Genomic DNA, 6,676 nt, shown 5'->3' with positions numbered 1-6,676 from the left:
TGCTGATACTTCTCTCAAAGATTTGTAGTTGTCATCTACAACTCACATGAGTAATGGAGGGATTTTTATCTTTGCCTTCAAATTTTTGTTTCACTGCTTACTGTGAAAAATATGATAGTTGTGTTTATTATTCTACTTTAAGAATTTGGTGCAAGGTTTAAATAATACTTCTTGGCAGGGGTCCTTCCATCCAGGCAGGGAGCAAGGCAAGAGGAACGTCCTGATGGTGACTGAGCAAGGATCCCAGGCAGCAGACACAAAGCTGTCAGTGCCGCATGCTCCTTAAGATCAGAAGGCAATAGAGCCTAAACATGAACCTGAAACCGCCACTCATTTCATTTTCCCTGCTTTGAGTCCTCCATGGGCTCTGCCTCTGTTGGTCTTCTGTAATGACTGACATGCACTATCTGTGTCATAGGCAGAAGGCAGGGAGGAGAAGCACCCTTTTCTCACCCTTTTGTCCAGGTACAGTGGGTACCTGTGATGTAGTGCAGCAGACAGTTCTTGGTCACCAGCTGTACCCCAGGCAGGGCAAGGTAGGAGGCATACCAGTGAGGATGCTGGTGTGGTGAACTCGGGAACAGAGTACAGCCTATGTTGTTCCCACAGCTGAGGAAAAGTGGGGACAGTTTCTGGGTCAGGGCTCAAACCTCAATAATCCTAGCTATCTGTGATGAGGGACAGATGCATCAATTTCTCTTGCTCTAGCTGTACTTGGACTACATTTGTATTTTATCAGCCCCTAATATATAAGCTTTCCATTCCAACAAAGAACCAAAATACCTTATGCACTTGTTACTGCTGCTGCCAGAGGGATGACATTGAGCATGGTACTGACGGCCTGAGGCAGTACAGCTGATGAGCAAAACTTTTGCTCAGACTTTCAACATTGTAATTGTTTCACCATTTGTCTGCTGACAATCTTGTCCTGCTCCTTGAGACTGTAGCTGAAAGACCTAACATTTTTCCAACTCTGTCATCTCCTTTTTGAATCCCCTTTCACCCAGCCAGTTACTTAATTCAAAACAATCAGCTTGCTTTTTGCTTTCAGAAACTGCCTGTGGTATTTGTCTTCCCCTACCTAAGCCCTTAGCACTCATCTGCTATCTAGATGCTGACTCTAGATGTTTCCTCATGTTCTTCCATGAAGGAATAATGCCAGCTCTAGTAACCATTTCTGGGGAACTTTGGTCTAAACATCTACAAATGTTACGAACTTCGCCATCTAGTCCCTTGCATCTCCAAATGTGGCTGCAGCTGGTGAATTAAGGAAGTGTTAAAATGAGGTAGCCCGTGGTGATGCTTTTCCCTAACTTTCCCAGCTTCCAACAATGCTGAGGGAACTTCTGAGCTTGCGGTGGTTTGATAATCCCCAAAAGATCTCAGGGTATTTCTTCTGGTCTCCTGTTGGGACTGGCATCCACAGCCTCTTTATTAAGGAATTCCAAAGGCCTACAGTCTGTTGTATCAAAACCTGCCTTGTTCTGTTTGCTTCAAATGTAACCAAATCATCAAATTAGACAGGCCCCTATGGGAATTTATCTGGATCAATCCTTACCCATCTTTTCCATGAAGCATATAATTCTGTAGACACCTATTATATCTTCCCCTTAAGTGATACCTAGTTCCACATTTAATATCCAAGGCATAGAAGGCTAACCATAAATCAGACATTAAGCTTTTAAAATAAATATGTCATCCACGAGTGATAAAAATGTCTCTTGTGAAGCTTGCTTCATTATAATGCCATTATTTGATTTAATCATATTGATTTTGTAATCCTGCCTTGCAATATTATGTCTATACAGCAAGCCAAAGAATCAGTCAAGATGGAACAGTACTGTCAGACCAGAACTTGGGTAAACAGAAACCTGTAGTAAAGCAGAGAGTGGGACATGGAAAATTACTGTCACAATTTACAGATGAACACCATAGCCAGAGTTTCTCAGCAATAACTTCCTTGCATGTAATGCTGCTGGGTGATCTAGACAATAATCAGGCTGTGATGATATTCCTGTGCTAACAAATATGTCCCAAGTTGCTGGTAGGGTCAGAAATTGATTTACAGATCAAAGTGGAAAGTCATGTGAAGGAATTCTAATTAATTCTAAGAAAAGATCAAAAAAGTATTATTTTTTAGTTTGAATAGATCACTTGTTATCACATAGAAAGTGCTGATTATTGAAGATAAAGTGTGGGGTTTTTTTAAGTCTTATTTTCTCCAGTTCTGAAGGTTAAAAAATTGAAAAGCAAATGACAAAAAGTGAGATTGATTTCAGGTTCTGACAGGGATACTTTTAGCATCTAGAATTTACCTTCTAAGCAGAGGGTATACTACCTCTAGATGTGGTGTGAGATTTATTTATTCAAACATGAAGGCACCTGAGCGAGATATTGCAGAGCACTATTCCTGAATCATGTAGGAGGAGAAATAGCTAAATGTAAGAGTGCAGTTCATGTGACCAAACGTAGATGTTCTCTTCCAAATCATTTACATACTGTAGGTGTCAAGAGTTTACACATGAATTCCACTCACTGTCTCTTATATTACAGCTTGTCTTAGCTTAGCCATTTTCCCCAATGGCGACTGTGTGCTGTCATTGTCCTTACCAGTTCCCAGTCTCTTAAAAATTGTTTTTAATCTGAAGGTTTTAAAATTGGTCATGCTACCATGAATCCTTCATGCAGTTTCTCAAGCTAAATTTATGGAAAGGATGCAGCTTCCCTGTTAACATTGTCAAGGAGAAGTACTGGGAAGCACTTGTGGAACATTTCTTACCTTCAGCCAGGGCTTGGGAATCACATCACTCAGCCTGGGGTGGCATGGCCCTGCGACCAGCTACCCCCCTACTGGCAGGGATGCTCTCACTAGTGTGGGTTTGCAGTCAGTGCTGCCATGGCTGTGCAGGTGCTGTCTGTGTGAGCAGCAGTCATAGTTGGTGAGTGCAGCCATGCCTCTGCAGAATGCTCCCAGTGAGACAAAGATTGGGTAGGGTTGGAAATGGCAACTGGCAGATGGCAGGGAGCTGTGACAGTGGGTCTTAGCTCAGAGGTGACGGTTTTGGTGGTAAAGTGAAGTGAGATGCTAGATGATAGTGAAAAGGAAAACTGGCAACTCAGCCTGGTGTTTTGGCAGTAACAGGAGGCTCTGTGCTCCCTGGTAAGAAAAAATGGCTCTTAACAGCAAGATGTGATATGTTGCTGACATCAATAAAGTATTTTTTGCTGCAATGCACATCTCCTTGCCAGTGGCTCTCTTCCGGGGTTGTTTAGAGTAGAATAGACCATTTCAGATTCAGTGAATGTCTAGTCCAAGTGCCTGACCACTTTAGGGCTGACCAAAAGTTAAAGCTGACAGGCTGGGGGCATCCACCACCTCTCTAGGAAGCCTGTGCCAGTGTTTTAGGGGGTGTTTTGACAATGCCTTTAACAATGTGTTTGATCACCCTCTCAGTAAAGCAATGTTTCCTAATGTCCAGTCAAAACCACCCTTGGTGCACCTCTGAGTCATTGCTGTTGGACCATTTCAGTAGATACCATGGAGAAGGGATCAAAGTCTCCTCCTCCACCTACCCTCCTCAGCAGCACAGAGGTCACCTTTCAGCCTTTTCTCCAGACTAGATAGGCCCAAAGTATTCAGCTGCTCCTCAAAGGACATTCCTTACACCCTTACTGTGAGCCCAAACACAGTGTTGAGAGACTCAAACACTGGGCTTCAAAACCAGCTAATGCTACCATGGGAACCTGGAGGGCAATTGAAGCTGTTCAAGGGCAAAGAGATTGTATAAGCACAAAATGGGTTATTCTATTGCTCTGGTATGCAAGCTGTCTCTGTATAAATCAAGAAACTGCTTGGCTTAAATAGCTAGTAGGGAAGTCAAGGCTGAAGTAAGATAACATATTTCTGTTCAAAAAGCATATGGTATAGAGGAAATGTAACCAGCTTGAATGAAAGGGTCTGAAGGGAGTCTTGGGACTATCTATATAACAGCATGAGCAATACCATATTGTATCAAAAGTGCCTGGATAACAGTGTTAGAAATAACAAATTTGGGTGTGGATACAGCAGAATTTGGACCAGTGAGGAAAAAATAATTAGCAGCATGTAATTAAATAAGTCCCATTTGTCTGGGAGGATCCTAGGCAGAGAAAGAGAGGTGAAGGGTTGGTGAAAGGTAGGTTCAGGAAAATGACCTCTAGGAATTAATTAAATAGGAAAAAAAGCCCAGGAAGTAATTTTAAAAGCGGGCATTGGGTATATTCCTGTTGAGAACAAAGAGGGATAAGATATTCTGTTTTTAGAAATGTGAACACCTCCAGTGTTAAAACTAATCTGTGACCCCAGGTCCCCCAGGACAGTGGACAGCACTCTGAGACAGCTTGCTGCACTCTCATCAGGTCTATGTCCAAAAGACTTGGTGTACAAGGGTGGGATAAGAAGGGATAGGCTTGTGCCCTAATAGTAAGTGGAAAAGGGAAGGGAATTGGGGCACGATGGAGCTTGCATAGGAATGATATGATTTCTTCATACAACTGGGAATTCATAGTACTAGTAACAGGCAACATAACTGTAACTCAAAATTGTTGTGCTTGTAGTGATACAGTTTTGAGTCCTGCTCCTACCAGACATTTGTTCACAAGCCAATTAAGGTGGTATCAGTCTCTTACAGGTGTGAAGATTAATCAATAGACACTGTGTTATGTTATCAGGTCTCCAGTCTGAAGGAGCAGAGCCAAACACATAATATACCATGATCATTATTTTAAAAGCTATTTTATATGCAAAAAGCTAAAACCATTTAATTTTCCCAATACTTTCTGACTATCCACAACAACAAAGAAAATTAAATGAGCAGTACTTTTTGTCCTGTGATGTGGGGCTTTTTCCACCATTGGCTTAATGCTTTTTATCTACTGTCATTATAACACTTTATCTCAACCCATGAGTTTTCTCACTGTGTTATCTCACTTCCAACTGTCTCCCTCATCCCTCTGGGGGAGTGAGTGAGTGGCTGCAGGGTGATTAGCTCCCAGCCGGGGTTAAACCATGACAATATTGACTTAAGGGTGTCTTTATACTTGTACCTTTCTGTTGACAGAGTACGGGTTATTTCTTGTTTTAGTCACTTGCTTCAAAATTTTAAATTCTGACAAAGGAAAGCAAAGTACACACTGAACGCTTTGCTCTCAGTACAGACTGCAATCAGCAACATTCTTTCAAATTCCACTCTAAAGCTTGCAAAGGAAAGGCTTCATTCTGCCAGGCAGTGGTATTAAGTATCACATGGAAGGCAGTCATAATTCCAGTTCACTGTAGCAAGGAGCATTTAAAGTCGAAGAAAACTCTGATGCAATTGAACAAGGAAGCACAGATGAGATGATGATATTTCTTTTTGTTAAGCCTTAAGTGAAGGGATAAGAGCCCTGATATCTGCTCCAAGTCCTGCTTGTTTGAGCATGTTCCTTGGCTCCAAATACATAAGCTTAATTTGGAGCCGAGGAACAAAACTCTCCAGAACTCATAAACTGCTGGGAGTCCTCATCTTGTGGTTGCCTGTATCTTGTCTCCTCTCCATGATCCCATTAATCTTGCACTGTGCTGCACTCTGGCTCTGCTTCAACAAGGCAGACGGAGAACATTGCTGTAGCCTATTTCATAGCATGATTAAGCATTTTATTGAGAATTACATATTCAAGTTCTTCAGGCTGAAGAGGGCTCAGATTTTTCACTTCCAGGGATAAGTGAAAAATCCCTAGGATGTCACACTGTCTCCTCTGCTACTGGATTTCAGAATTTTCAATAAAAAATAAAAATGCTAATGTAATTTTACACTTGCTCAGAGTGTTCTGTTATGTTCAATTATTGCCCTGCTATTTCTGTTCTTCACCATTCAAATAAATGGTATATTAAGAAGAAGGAAGATTTTAACCCTACGTCTTGTCATACAGAAGTATTACTGGAAGGATTCCTTCTCTTGCACATTTATTAAGGAATTCTTGCTCTGGAGGGAGCTCTCAGATCTGCGTGATAAGCTGTGCTGCCAGAAGGCTGAGCATCCTGCTGTTCCCTGGGTGTGGGTTTAAGAAGAGAGCTGTGGAACATTCTGCCGCAGAGGCAAAAGAGAGAGACTGTGTTCCAGGAAGACAAGGAAAGCAGGACAAACAGAGCATAGAATTTTACACACGTTTGTGGAATAAGAAAAGTTTTCTTGCGGGTCTGTGATCCTGTACAGGGTTATGAGTTCATAGCTCCCCCCTCCCTTCGGTGGGGGTCTGAACTCTCTATCTTATTCTGGAGAGGGGCAGATGCTTGTCAATGCAAACATTCCTTTGCAGATACTTAACAGGAAGTTAATCTGGCCTTTCCTGTTTTGCTACTGCAGTATGAAGGCAATTCCAGGGAGGACAGCTCAAGCAAATGAAGAGGAGAAACAAGTCTCATCCAGGTAGCCTCTAGCCATCCCTGCATCACATGTTCAAGATTTAAAAGGGAAGGGAAATGAGAAGAGATGAGAAAGTAAGTGAAAGTCCTAAATTTTTCATCACTTTTTGTTCATGCAGGCTGCAGTCTTTTTGATAGGGACTGTTAAATGTTCTCAATCAGCTGATCTAACTACACAACCATTTTAACCCCCTTGCATACACTGACAAAATGCATACAAATCATTATTTTTTA

Source organism: Cinclus cinclus, chromosome 4, assembly GCF_963662255.1.
Source record: "Cinclus cinclus chromosome 4, bCinCin1.1, whole genome shotgun sequence".
NCBI lineage: Eukaryota > Metazoa > Chordata > Aves > Passeriformes > Cinclidae > Cinclus > Cinclus cinclus.
The sequence above is the reverse complement of the archived record's forward strand: the minus strand, read 5'-3'. Positions refer to the sequence as shown.